Below are 14,611 nucleotides of genomic sequence, written 5' to 3' on the forward strand. Positions count from 1 at the left end.
CCCACACACACAGAGAGAGAGAGGGGGGGGGGTCATAGGAACCAGGAGAAAAGAAATAAAACCTATAGAATACTGTACTGTACTACTGCTCATAAGTGCTCAATTCATTCTCTCCCTCTCTTAAAATCCATGGGAGCAGCAGTCAAGAAATCGAAAGATTCTTTTGCACTGGGAAAACCTCCTGATATAGTGGTAGTGAGCAAGGATGTTGACTTAAAGACTAAGGTGCACCTGACCCCAAACAAAGTGTTTTCAGTTGCTTCTTGAGAACTTGAGAGTTGGACAGTGAATAAGGATACTGGAAGAAGTGATGCTGTGCTCTTTTGACAGTCCATGGTATATATCTAGTAATCCTTGCCAATATCACAATTCAAAGGCATCAATTCTTCATTAAGAAATTAATTTGCTCTCTTGGCAGTCCGTGGCATATCCAGTCCTCTTTTCAACATTCCAATTCAAATGAATTTCTCTTGGAGGAAGCACAACCAGGACACAGACCTTGTCTCACATAATTTGGGCACGTTGTCAGAAGATTCTGGTCTATGGAGACAGACAACATGTTGGGGTCCTCAAAAGAGAGAAAGTCCCTCAACAAGACGAATTACCACAGTGACTACAACAATGAGCTTGAGCAGGTTGGAAATTATAAGGAGGATGCGGGTCAGGGTAGGGTTTTGATCTGTTGTTCTTAGGGTCATAATAGACTCGATAGCACCGAACAATTCTCACTCCCCCATTCTTTGTTTGAGAGGCTGAGTCCCAACTCAGTCACAGTTTTTTTTCAGCTGTGTAACTTTGAGACAATCACTAGCTCTGTCTGAGCCTCAGTTTCCAAATCTGTAAAATGGTTCTAAAGAGCCTCAGTAAAAGCACTTAGGTATCAACTAGTGAGTCCATGGTTCACCTCGACCTGTTTCCATAAAAGCTTACAGTCCCTTGACTTGGAAAGATTTTAAGTCTGTGGGGTAGTGCTGGGATCAAGAAAGGGTGATGGTGGTGGTAAGATGAAAGTAAGGCAAATTTGTTTATAAAAATATAGTAAGTTAGGCTACAGAGTTAATTTAGTTTTGAAAATGGAAAATTAAGCTAGCTAGAATAAGTTAAGAAACCCAAGGAGGGTTTTTGCAACCATTTCCTCTCCCCAGTCCTGAATGCTGAGGCCAGTTGCCCCGCCTCTGACTTCTTTACCTTCCCCCATTGTTGGGAAGGAGAAGAAAAATCCCAAACCACTGCTGTTGAGTTAATCCAGACGCGGAGCAACTGGATGGGGCAGAAGGGAACTCCTCATAAGCCTGAAATCGTCATGAAAGTAGTTTGCATTTTTCTTTTACAGACCATCTGATCGATTTGAACCGCTGAGCTTTTGGTTAAGAGTCGAGTGCTTTCTCACCATGCCACTAAGGCTCCCTTGCTGGGTAGGCAGAGAGAAAGGCTCCCAGCAAGTGTCAGCAGAAGGGAACTCTCTGGAAGGGCGTCAGGATGCATTCCCCATGGTGCCACGGAGTTGACAGCCCAGCGCCCAGCAGCTGTTTGCACACAGAATAGACACTGCAGAGCGATGAGTCTGAGCTGGGAAGTCGTCTTGCCGGGAGGGCTCCAGGCAGAAACGACAGGTGCTGGGATGTGCTTTTTGCAACTTGTCTCCATCCACACAGCATCCCAGCACAGGTGGGAGGTGGGCGGTGCTAACGGGCGGAAGTGCCTCACACTTCCGGGCTGGGTACCCTTGGCAGGAGCGTGGACCCATGGGAGCGTCAGCTTCTTCATTTAAGTGTAGGGGTGCTGTCATGGGGAGCTAGTGTGTGCTGAGCCACTGCCTGGCACCACCAGATCCCCCCTTTGCAAAGAAGACCTGACTGAGAGGCTGTCATCTGAAATGGCCAGAGGTCATGGCCCTTCTGGATATGGGCAGTCCACAACCAGACAGGTCAATATGAGGGATTGAGGAGGAACCAGTCTTTGGAAAAAGACCTTTGGGAAAAGGTAGGGTCAGCTAAAGAGAGGAAAACCTTCACAGAGATGGACGACTGAGTGACTGTAACGGTGGGCTTGGGGCATGACTGAACTCATGGAAGATTGTGCAGGACAGGACGAGGTTTCCATCTGTTGCTCAGAGGGTCACAATGAGTCATAGTCACTGAGGCAGCACCTAACCACTGCAATGTTGTCGCTGTTGTGTGCTGTCCAGTTGACTACAACTGAAAACGACCCTATAAACGATGGATCTGAATCCTGCCCTCTCCTGTGCCAGCATCACCGTCTCTGAAATACTTCAATGCACCTTTACAGTCACTGTCAATCTATCTTGTTGAGGGTCTTCCTCTCTCATGCTGACCCTCCACCTTTCCAAGCATGATGTCCTTCTCCAAGCACCGGCCCCTCCTGACAACATGAATGTGAGACAAAGCTTCGCCATCCTTGCCTGCACCCTCGCTGCACTTTTTCTGAAACAGATTTATTTCTTCTCTTGGCCGTCCATGGGATATATAGCACTCCTCCAATGTCACAATTTAAAGGCGATGTTTATTCTTTTGTCATCCTTATTCACTGTCCAACTTTCAGATGCATAGCAAGCAATTGAAAAGACCATCACTACACCTTAGTCTTTAAACTGACATCATTGCTCTTCAGAACAATGGTATTGTATGTACTGTCGAGTTGGAATCAACCCATAGCTGATCGTCCAGTGAGTTTTGAGTTTTCAGAGGCAGTAAGCAGCATGGTGGCGGGGAATAGAGGAGATTGCCCTTCTTTCTCGTGTGGAGCAGCTTGTAGATTCGAACTATGAGACTTTGGGTTGGCAGTACAGCTCCTTACCACTAGGCCACCGGAGCTCTCTCTTCAGAACGTTGTTGTTGTTGTTGTTGTTGTTGTTGCAGTCAGAACTGATACATAGCTGACCCTCCAGTGGGTTTTTAGAGAATAAATCGAATGGGAGGAGATTGTCCATCTTTCTCCATTGGAGTAGCTGGTGGATTCGGATCACACACCTTTGGGTTGGCAGCACAGCTCCTTACCACTAGGCCACCAGAGCTCCCTCTTGAGAACAATAGAGAGTGCAAAAAAGGACAGGAAGAACATATTCTGTGGTGTCTGCTTTCCTCTTGGTTTCAAAGTAAAGCCACTAAGCAAATTAGGAGAATGTGTTCCCTCTTCCACAGCACAGCGGTCAAATGTGACATTGTCTCGACCCAGTTGCCGTTGTAGTTGTTATTGTTGGGTGCCATTCTGCCACTCCCAACTCACAGAGAACCCTTGTAACAGAGTAAGAGTGCCCCAGTGGGTTTTCTAGGTGGTAATTGTTATGGGACCACCTCTCCAGCTCTTTCTTACTCTGACCCTTTTATTAGCCCCTGAGCCTAATGCATCACTATTGCGTCACCAGGGCTACTTCAAGTGGAGTCCAGCTGTGCACTGAACGTGCAGGGAGAGCTGAAGGGATCACCAGTCCCACCTGGCAGCTGCGAGTGCCAATGCCAAGAGAAGTATCCGGGGCTCAGCAGAGCTTTTCCTTTGACAATTCATTCCCTGCACTTAGAAAACACTGGATGCTGGCAATTAGGTGACCGCAGCCGGCACAGGAAGCTACCATGTGACTTTATTCTCTTATTGATGGGCATTCTCCGCCTGTGAGAGTAAACTGCCTATGAAGACCTACTGGAGTGTCGGCTATGGGACAGTTCCTGCTTGATACACAACAACATTCTCTTATCGGGATCAGATAATATTAATTATGTGTTGTTGTTGTTGTTGTTGTTAAGTGCCTTTGAGTCTGCTACGACTCACAGTGACTCTGTGGACAACAGATTCTAAGCCCGTCATATCCTGCGCCATCCTCATCATCTCCGTCATCCTACATCATGTGGTAGGAGCTGTGTCAACCCATCTTGTCAGTAAATCATTGTCTGTTAATAATGAGACAATGACAAAGACTAACCTCTGAATTGTGGTGTCAGGGCAGGGTCCGGATTATCCCCTGGACTTACAGAAGAGGAAACACATCTGTTTTGGAGAAAGTGCCCCCAGGATGCTCCTTAAAGGCAAGAATGGTGAAACTTTGTCTCACCATACTTTGAGCGTGTTGTCAAGAGACCCCAGCCTTTGCAAAAAGACATCCTGCTGGGAAAAGGGGAGAGTCTGTGAGAGATAGAAGGACACAGTGATCACCGATTGGGCGTGAGCATGACAGATCAAGGAGGATAGTGCAAGACAGAGGAAGTTTCAGATCTGTTTTTCAGAGGGTTGCTGGGAGTTACAGGCAACTCAACAGCATCCAACAGGAAGAGTGTTTATAATAATTGGCTCTGGCAAAGGTAGTGATTGACAAGTGCAGGATGCATTTGGGGCAGGAAGTGAGGGAGTCAGAGACAGCTGGGGCAAATCAGAGGGCAGGACTGGAATTCATGTCTTCCCACCCTACTCTCTTTTGCCGGCAGACAAAACTGTTTTAAGAGAGAAAAAGTGGTAATGATTGGATGGGAGAATGCCCATCTTGTATGCAGGAGACCTGGCTTCAGTCTCAAGCTGGTGCATCTCATGTGCAGCCACTAACCACGTGTCCACGTGTCTCCCGTTGGAGTTCAGGAAGCCTGTGCGGTGCTAGGATGCAGAAGAGGTTTCAGCTGAAAAGTCCAGACTGAGATGCATGAGGAGGAAAGGGCTGGCAACCTTCTTCTGACCAAAAAATCAGCCAGTGAAAACTTCACAGCTCGCAGCAGCCTCGTCTGTGACAGTCAGAGGGTTGGCTCAGGACTGGGTGGCTTTTTAGTCCATGAGTCAGGATTGAGGCAGTAATAGCAAGCAAACAACAACAAACTTGGGGAGGCTAAGTTCTCAGCCTGCCCCCTCCCCAGCCCCATGCTTTAAAGCCAGGCCATGGTTGTCAACAGGAGACTGAGGATGTTGATTTTGATTCATGGCAACTTCATGTGGGCAGAACAAACTGCCCTAGGGATGTCAAGGCGATGAGCTTTTGGAAACATATTACTGGGCCGGTCTCCCAAGGCACTCAGTGCATGTGAACTGCCAATCATTTAGCCTGTTTGTGTCACCAGCGACCTAGGGCTGACCCCGAAGACTAAATATCCAATCCTCTGTGTAACTGACCAGCTCAAGTCCCTTCCTCCCAGTTTCCTCCCCAATATTTGCCTCTACTTCAATTTCTTCTCCTTCCATCATGATGTTGCCAATTGGCTATGTTTCTCCTTGGAGGCAAGGATTTTGAAGCTCCATTTCACACACTTTGGGCACGTGACCAGGAGAGACCAGTCCTTGGAGAGGGACATCATGCGTGGAAGGGTAGAGGGCCAGTGCTGGAGAGGAAGACCCAGATGAGATAGACTGACACAGTAACTGGGGCAAATAGGATTAGGTGTGTCCGAGTCAGTGAGACTAGCTCAGGATAGGTCAGGCTTCAGAGCTGTTGTACATAGGGTTGCTGTGAGTCACAGGCAACTCAATGGTACATAACAACAACAACAGTTGCCTCTAAAGCAAGATGACCAAGCTTAGAAGCCTCAGAATGCTCTCTCCCCTCTGTGTGGGAGGAGCCTGGTGAGCCATCTGTCTGTCCTTCCAGTTAGGAAAGCCAAAGCCACCTTTATACATTTCTCTTTTTTTCTCTCTTGAGGCCAAAGCATCTGTTCCTTGCGTGCACACACTTGCCTGCTCCCAGACGCCCCACCCAGATCTTTTTCCTGGCAATCTCAAGACTCCTCAGTCTTGGGAGATGGATTCTAGGAGGCTCAGGGCTCAGGGACAGCTGTTGGGTTCCTGGAAAAAGCTGGGCTCAGAGACTAGCTGGAGAGGGAGTAGTCAGTGGCTCGCACATGTGACAGGGTCCAGTGAGTATAATAACTATGCTAAACAGAAGCCCGGGAGCGTCCTCTCAAACTTATCTTGATGCACAAGGGGGCATTTTCCTGCCTCAGTATAATTTCACACTGGTCTGTGAGTATTCATGACCCCACAATTCTAGCCTCTGTTAGCACTCTTCGCAACTTCCAAACCTCCATCCACGTCTCAGCTTGCATTCTGGCTCAGTTCTCTCCAGCTGTTCCTTCTGCCTAGAATGCTGTTCCTTTCAGGAGCTAGCCTTCCAAGAAGCCTTCCTGGGCAGCCCTGATGTTTAGAGGTTTTCCCCCACAGACTTTCTTCACATCTGAGAGCCTACTATGTGAAATTATAATTGTGGGTTTTTATTAGGTGACATCAGGGAGCTTAACTGTAAGGAATTGAGCTTACCATCAGGGTGGCTTGGCGGTAAGGAATTGAGCTGCCAACCCAATGGCACAGGGTTCAAACCCAGCAGCTGCTACTTAGGAGAAAATGGGCAATCAGCTTCTGAAAACTCCCTGGAGAATCAGCTATCAGCCAGTTCTGACTCAACAGTATATAACAATATTAGATGACATCAAATTGACCATTAACTCATAGCAGCCTGATGTAACAGAACAAAACTGCCCCATTGAGTTTTCTAGGCTGCGGTGGCCTAGAGGTTAAGAGCTACCCTACAATCACAAAGATACACAGTTCGAATCCCCTACCCGCTCTAGTGGAGAAAGATGAGCACTTAATTTCCTGTGTGATTAATGATCCTGGAAACCCACTGGAGAGTGAGCTATGATTCTGTTCCAGCTCAATGGCAATGTGTTAATATTATCATGTTCCACTGGGTATGATAGTTTGTGGGCTCCTCAGATGAAGAACATTTAGGTTGTTTTAATGTTTGTTTGTTTTGCTTTTGTTAATAATGCTGCCGTGATAATAAGAGTGTCTACATCTTGCTTCTGATATGATCATATGGTTTAAGGAAACCCCGTACCATTTATACGGTAGTTGTACCATTTTATACCGGCAGTGTATGCGTTCCTGTCACTCCACATCTTTGCCAGCATTTGGTGTTTTGATTTTTGTTTGTTTGTTTGTTTGTTTTCTTGAGTTTGCTATAGTTAACTGGGTGAGATGATATCTTGGTTTTGTTTTCGTTTGCATCTTTCTAATAGCTAATGATTTGGAACATTTCTGCATGTGTTTGTTGACCATCCAGATGTTTTCTTTGATGAACAAAATGTCTATTTATATCCTCTGCTCATTTTAGTTGAATTATTTGTCTTTTTTTTGTTCTTGAGATGGTATGAAAGGATTTGAATGATCCAGGCTGCTAGATTCTACAGCTCAATAAACTGTTGTTGAATACCATCACAACTGACGCATAGCTGACCTTCCAGTAGATTTTCAGAGGCAGTTAGTAGCACAGGAGGAGATTGCCCATCCTTCTCCTGTGGAGCAGCTGGTGGCCTTGAACCATGTGCCTTCAGGATTGCAGTGTAAGAAGGCAAGAATTCTACCCCTGAGCCATCATTCCACTATGACATAGGAACTTTCATATTAGGTAAATATTTTTAAAGGATCCGCTTTTAAAGTCAAGTCATTATTTTACACAATTAGAGACTTGCCAAAAATCTTATTTAGCACCTTTCTTTTTTGTGTGTTTTTTAAAATTAGTTCACGTATTATATCTTATAAAATTAATCATCATTGGACTTTGCCCATCATTACCCTGTCTTTCCACCTGAATCCTGCCCATTTCTTTTACCCACTCTCTCCACCCACGAAAATTTTTAACCCTGTGGTTTACCCATCCTCACCCTTCTGCTCCCACCACTTCTCCCCTTGGGGTCCCAAACATGTTTTCTTAGTTATCCTTCTATTTTTATAATAATGATGATTTGATGGGCTGAAAAATTTCAAAGTATTACACACACACACACACACACACACACAGAGAGAGAGAGAGAGAGAGACAGACAGACAGACACACCCCACACACACACACACAGAGAGAGAGACAGACAGACACACCCCCCACACACACGCATTCAGGAATTAGGAATGCTGAGATGAAGTAGATGTAAAACTGGTCAATAACTTTAGGGCAATGATCGATTATATTCCACAAGACAAAAGTGCATTTGCATTTCTGTGGCATGAATCATTTATACTGCTATTTGGGTTGTTGGTTTGTGGTTGTTTTGTTGTGCTTGGTCATTTTTTTTTCTAGTGAATGGGATTTTTTCTTCTTTCATTTAGAAATTGTTCAAAGACAGTGAAAGTCATGGATGCTTGGATGAGATGTGCTAGCCATCAACACCCACCATCACTGCTGCCTTCACAATGTCTTAAAACCACACCATCAACATCTCTATAAACATTACTGCTCCCAACACCACTTCTGCCACCCGGGGCCATCTCTGTCTCTGATTCATCATCTTCACCACCACCAACACCTCTACCACTACTACCACAACCTCTACACCACCTTCACCACCACGACCAGTTCCACATCACTTCTATCAACCCCTCCAGACACCCAACCATCTCCTCCACTCACCATCACCACCATCTCTACTACATCCTCCCGCTCCACCCCATTCTCACCACCGCCACCTTCCTCGTTGCCACCACCTTTACCTCATCTTTTAGCCCCACCACATTCCTCACAACCCTCATTCTCTAAAAACGACTGAAAAATTTGAGAACTTTTTCCTTGCAATCAGAAGGAAGTACAACTTCAGTTACCTAAGGAAGTCCTTGAAAGCACATGCCAAAGATGGAACCAAGGAGAAGCTCTTACAATATCTGTGGTGGACAGAGGGCTCCCCCTGGTTCCTAGGCACCCCTCTTCTTGGATCTCCAAACTGCTCACACGCCACCCCCAACTTTCTACTTTCCCCCTTTACTCTCAGCCAGACAGAGGCCCCCCTCCCATGATTCATCGGGTAGGAATGTGGGAGTTCTCACATTTCTCGAGCTAAGCCTTTTAATTCCCCCTCGGTGATGAATGGATGAGGCCCTCAAATGAAACGTCCGGGCTCTGCATCCCAGCCCTCCTTCCTCCCCCTCCTCGGCAGTAATTATTTTTGTATAGAACATGTCAAGTGCCCTGCTTCCCAGGAACTCGTTTCGCATGCAAACATTTGGTGATTAACTGAGGCTTACTTAATTAAGCACTTTGTAATGACTCTTAAACCAAAGAACAGTGGATTAGGAGCTAAGTCAGTGCTGAAGGTATGAAAGGCAGGGAGCAGACAATGGAGGTGGAAGCCAGCCTGAGGAGTAGTTGCCTGGGTCGGAGTAGGACAGAGAGAGGATTCCAGCCACTTTGATACAGCCATTCATTCATTCATGCGCTCAACTTATTTAGTGACCGTCTCTCAGTGCTATCCACTCAGGGATCATAATAATGTGTTATTATGTACTGTTGAGTCAGAATCGACACATAGCTGACCCTCCTGTGAGGTTTTCAGAAGCTGTAAATTGCATGGGAGGAGGTTTCCCATCTTTCTTCCGTGGAGTAGCTAGTGCATTCAAACTATGTGCCTTTAAGTTGGCAGGGCAACTCCCTATCGCCAGGCCACTAGCGTTCCCTGATGGATAATAATAGCATCAAAAAAAACCAAACCAAACCTATAATTTTTAAGGAAATTCCTACTCATCATAACCCTTTTAGGCTAAAATAGAATGTTGTTTTGTGCATCAAATCACCTGCAACTCAGAGACCCTATGTACAAGAACTCTGAACCCTGCTCTATCCTAGCCGGTCTTCCTACCTTGGGCACACCTACCCCCATTACCCCACAGTCCCCTGGAATTCCCACGGCAAGCATCATCACAGAATCAGACGTCTTCCTAATAGATTGGTAGATGGGCTTGAACCAATGACCTTTTGGTTAATAATGCAAGTCTGGCGAGTACTATGACAATGGATAGCAACCGATGAGTTTAGATCTGCCTCTACACCTGGCCCTGAGATGACGATGGCGGGGAGGAAGATAATGATAACAATAGCACTGTTGCTCTTAGATGCTTTGAGTCGACTGTGACTCACAGCGACCCTCTGAACAACAGATCAAATATTGTCCCTCTCCTGTGCCATCACCCTCACTATGTCTGCTGTGCACAAGTCCATCTTTCAGTCATTCTGTTATTCCATCTCGTTAAGGGTCTTCCTCTCACTCTCTGGCCCTCCACCTTTCCCACCATTACATCTTTTTTCCAAGGCCTGGCCCCTTCTGATAGCATGCCCACAGACTTCTCCATCCTTGCCTTTTACGAGAACCCTGGTTACACTTTCTCCAAGACAGATTTGTTATTATTCTTACAGTGGCAGCAAACCCCCTTGCACAGAACCTAATGAGCCAGGTATATTCCAAGAGCTTTGTGCAGAGACTCTTTTCATTCTCTGCAGGAGGCCCTTATGTAATTGCCATTGGCCGTCACCTTGGCCTCACTCGTTGCTGTTATCCTGATTGGATGGAGTCTGGTTTGCAAGTGCCTCGCTTCATCCATCTGTGTGATGGGCTCTTTGGTCTTGGAGCATTTCTAAGCCCTCATCTAATGCTTGAAGGTCTTTGGCACCTGAAAGTGTCTCTGCTGATGTCTGAGGGTCTTATGAATGGCAGTGACCTTCGGAAGTCTTAGCTTGAAGGTGCATCATAGAATGAGTCAGCTCAGAAGGCTGTGACAGAGTGGCAGGGTTGAATTTCAGCCCTGAAATTCATAAACTTCTCAGCTCCCAAACGTGGTTACCCCTTGCTCTTAACCTGCTTCTAGAGTGACTGTAAATACACCATACAGACTTAAAACAGTTAACAACTTCCTACTGTCATCAAGCCGGTTCCAGCTCATATGTTTATAAATCTTAAGAGGGAGGGACTGCCTGTCTTTCTCCTTCAGGGCAGCTGGTGGATTTGAACCCTCAGAGATGCAGTCTTTGGAACAGCAGAGCAGCTCCCCACAGACTAGATCACCACTGCTCCACTAGTATTCTAACCATCCATTCGTTTTAAAATCTTGACTTCTCAAGGCTGCCAGGCCATTGCTTCTCAAACTTAACCCACAAATGTACCTCACAGGGTTGATTTGTTCTCTCATTGTTCTTGTGGTCTCATTTCTGCTGTAACCTGGAAAGCTTTGTAAGCCCATTCTAGAAGATCTGGGCATTACCTTATCTCCAAAGATGATGGGGAAACGTCAGTCCCTAGATTGGGATGATAATTCCTAAGAGCAAGTTGACAATGTGTGGTTCCAATGCAGACATTCAGGTGACCCAAGAATGGGGGTGGTGGAGAAATTGCCTTATCCTGTGGTAGACAGATCTGTGGGTGAGGGGGACTCAGGGGACTTGTGGGAGGCCTACAGTGTCAACAGCAGTTTTACATGTGAGTGGACACCTCACTGGATCCCAGGTCTGCATGAGAGAAGGTGCATTCAAGTACGGACAGTGAGAGTGGTGGGGGATGTTCAGGGAAGGCCTTTCTCTGTTTCTGATGCTGGCATTACCGTTGTTGTTGTTGTTGTTGTTGTTATGTGCCATGGAGTCGCTTGTGACTCATAGCGACCCCATGTACAAGAGTCCTAAATGCCGTTCTATCCTGTGCCAACCTTGCTATCTCAAACACACTCATTGCCACGACTCCACTCACAGAATCGATCCATCTCATCGAGGGTCTTCCTCTCCTGCGCTGTCTCTCCACTCTCCCAAACATGATGTCCCTCTCAAGGACCAGTCCCTCCTTGCAACATGCCCAAAGTATGTCAGACGAAGCTTCAGAATCCTTGACTCCAAGGGGCATTCTGGCTTCACCTTTTCCAGGACAAACTTGTTTGTTCTCCTAGCAGTCCATGGTATATTCAACACTCTTCTCCAGCACCACAGCTCAAAGGCATCAATTCTCTTTCTATCATCCCTAGTCACTGTCCAACTCTCCGATGCATAGCACGTAATTGCAAAGACTATAGCCTGAATCAGGTGCACCTTTGTCTCCAGTCTGACATCGTTGCTCTTCAGTACTCTTGAGAGGCCCCTCACAGCTGACTTTCCCAATGCAATTCATCTCCTGATGTCCTGGCTGCTGTTACCAAGAGTGTTGACTGTGGAACCAAGTAAACTAAAACTGTTAACTATCTCAATCTCTTCACCATCCATGCTGATGCTGCCAGTTGGCCCAGTGGCAGCATGATGGCATTATCTATAGTAGATATTTAGTGATACTATTGTCATACATTGACACTGAGTTGGAACTGACTCATAGCGCTGGTTTACAGAGGCAGTAAATTGTAGGAGGAGATTGCCCATCTTTCTCTAGAGAAACAGCTGGCCGATTCGAACCACTTACTTTTAGGTAGGCGGTGCTGGCTCCTTACCACTAGGCCACTGGAGCTTCCATTCAGTCATAGGAAATTTTCCAAACCTGGTTCGTGCAAAGCACATCCACTTGGCTACCCATGATCCTCTGGTCGGCACTTACAATGCGGCCATTGATGTGATCTTGTGTAATGTAATCTGTTCCATGAGAAGATCTGCTGTGACCAGTTAGCTGAAAGGGAGTTTCCTCAGGGAAAAGGATTCATAACAACCCTGTGAACGACAGACGGGATCCTCTTCCTAATCTGACCATCTTTAAGATCCCCACCATGGTCAAACCCATTGTTACAGCCTCTATGTTGGTCCATCTCAATGAGGGTCTTTCTCTCATTCACCGACCCTTTATCTTTCTGAGCATAGTGTCTTTTCCCAAGAGCTAGCCCTGAAATAAGAATTTTTGTTGTTGTTATTGAGTACAGTCAAGTTGGAACAGACCCATAGCTGACCCTCCGGCAGGTCTTCAGGGGTAATTAATCACAAGGGAGAAAACTGTGGAATCAAACCACATGCCTTTGAGATTGCAGCGCAGCTTCTTACCACTAGGCCACCAGAACTTCCTGAAACAAGAGCTGTTGTTGTTTACTGTTGAGTCAGAACTAACCCATAGCTGACCCTCTAGTGGGTTTTCAGAGGCAGTTTTATCCACTCCAGGGCGGGGGGAGATTGCCCAACTTTCTCCCAGGGAGCAGCTGGTGGATTCAAACCGCATACCTTCAGGGTTGCAGCACAGCGTCTTACCACTAGGCCACCAGAGCTCCCTGAAATAAGAGTTGAGGGGAAAGGAAATGCTTTCTCTAGTTTGGAAAAACTTTCTCATTCAAGGCCAGGCCTAGCAACATATATCTTATCTGCATTTTCTGGTCTGGAGTAAGGGTGGAAGGAACAAACTCCAAAACATTTTTTAAAAGGCTGTTTTTACAGCACCTCCTGCAAGGAAAAAGTCAGGGGTCTGAGGGAAGCCCCTCCGGGGAGAGATTTCCATCCCAGGGCAGGGCAGGCTGGAGTGTTGGGGAGCTCGTCCGTCCCCTGACAGCTTGCCTCAGTCTTGCCTCCGTGAGATGGAACAGTAAGTGAGCAGAGAGCCCAGAGCTGGAAACATTCGGACGGGCACTGTGTGTCCACATAGACGCTTCCTAAAGTAGATGTTGGGAAGGCTGGGATGGGCCACATGAGAGAATTGACTTAGTTTATTTAAGGTATTTCCTTTTCTCCAAAGAGATGTTTATTTTAGCCTTTTTGGCTGTAAATGGCATTCCCAGACTCTGTAGATCTGGGCTGGAGCTGCTCCGGGATGACTCGGAGCAGCCTGAGCGTGGTCCGCGGAGAGAAATGCCGGACGAAGGCTGAGCCCTCAAACAGTCTCAGGTGAAGGAGACGTGGGTCTGTGAAACTGTGAGAAATCAGATTCAAAAGGATCCCTCCCAGCTAACGCCCCACGTCATATAAGAGCACTTCTTTGCACTGAAGTCTTGTGAGTTGTTGCTATTGTTATTGTTGTTGTTAATGTGCTGTCGAGTCGCTTGCAACTCCTAGTGACCCTGTGTACAGCAGCTCTGAAGGTTACCCTGTCCTGAGCCAGTTTCACTGATTCCGACACACCAACCCCCATTGCTCCAGTTACTGTAACTATCAATCCATCTCATCCGGGGCCTTCCTCTCCTGTGCTGTCCCTCTACCCTTCCAAGCATGATGTCCTTCTTCAAGGACTGGTCCCTCCTGGCCATGTGCCCAAAGTATGTGAGACGAAACTTCAAAATCCTTCCCTCCAAGAAGTTTGGGTTGATGGGACAGCTATAGGCAGACTCCAATTCCATAAACTTTAACACATGAATTCCAAGGCATCCAGCCGGATACAAAGAGTCAAACAACTCGTGTTAACAGTGGCAGTGTTTTTGGTTATTGTTTTATCCAACACTGAGCCAGGTATGTACCAAATATCTGCATGCCTTTGGTTACCCCCAACAGGTGTTGAGTTGGCTGAATGCAGTCAGGCGAAGTGCCACGTGTCTGGAAAATTCTAAGTGAAGGCTGGTTCTCCCCTAGATTTCTCTAGGAGATCAGGACCTCAACTCACCCGGAACAAGTTCTTTGTCTCCGGAGGACAGAGCTGTCTCTGGCGGATTTGTTCCAAATCCATGGCTTAGCACAGCACCTGGACATGAGTGAATATCTGTGACTGAGTGAGGGAATGAACGCAGTCATTCAGATGGTGAAGGGTAAGTTAACCTCCTAACAATTCCTAGGCCAACATAGAGTTGGCAGTTGCCAGCAGACGGTCAGACAGACCCAAAACCAGGACTTGTGGGACTCTAGACCCACGCACACTCCACCCATGTGCCTTCTTGGATTGTACATCAGAAAGATCTTGGACGAGGACACCAAAGTGTGCCACACTTCCGTGAG

The sequence above is a fragment of the Elephantulus edwardii genome, unplaced genomic scaffold, assembly GCF_000299155.1.
Source record: "Elephantulus edwardii isolate Elephantulus edwardi_28Jun2011 unplaced genomic scaffold, EleEdw1.0 scaffold00089, whole genome shotgun sequence".
NCBI lineage: Eukaryota > Metazoa > Chordata > Mammalia > Macroscelidea > Macroscelididae > Elephantulus > Elephantulus edwardii.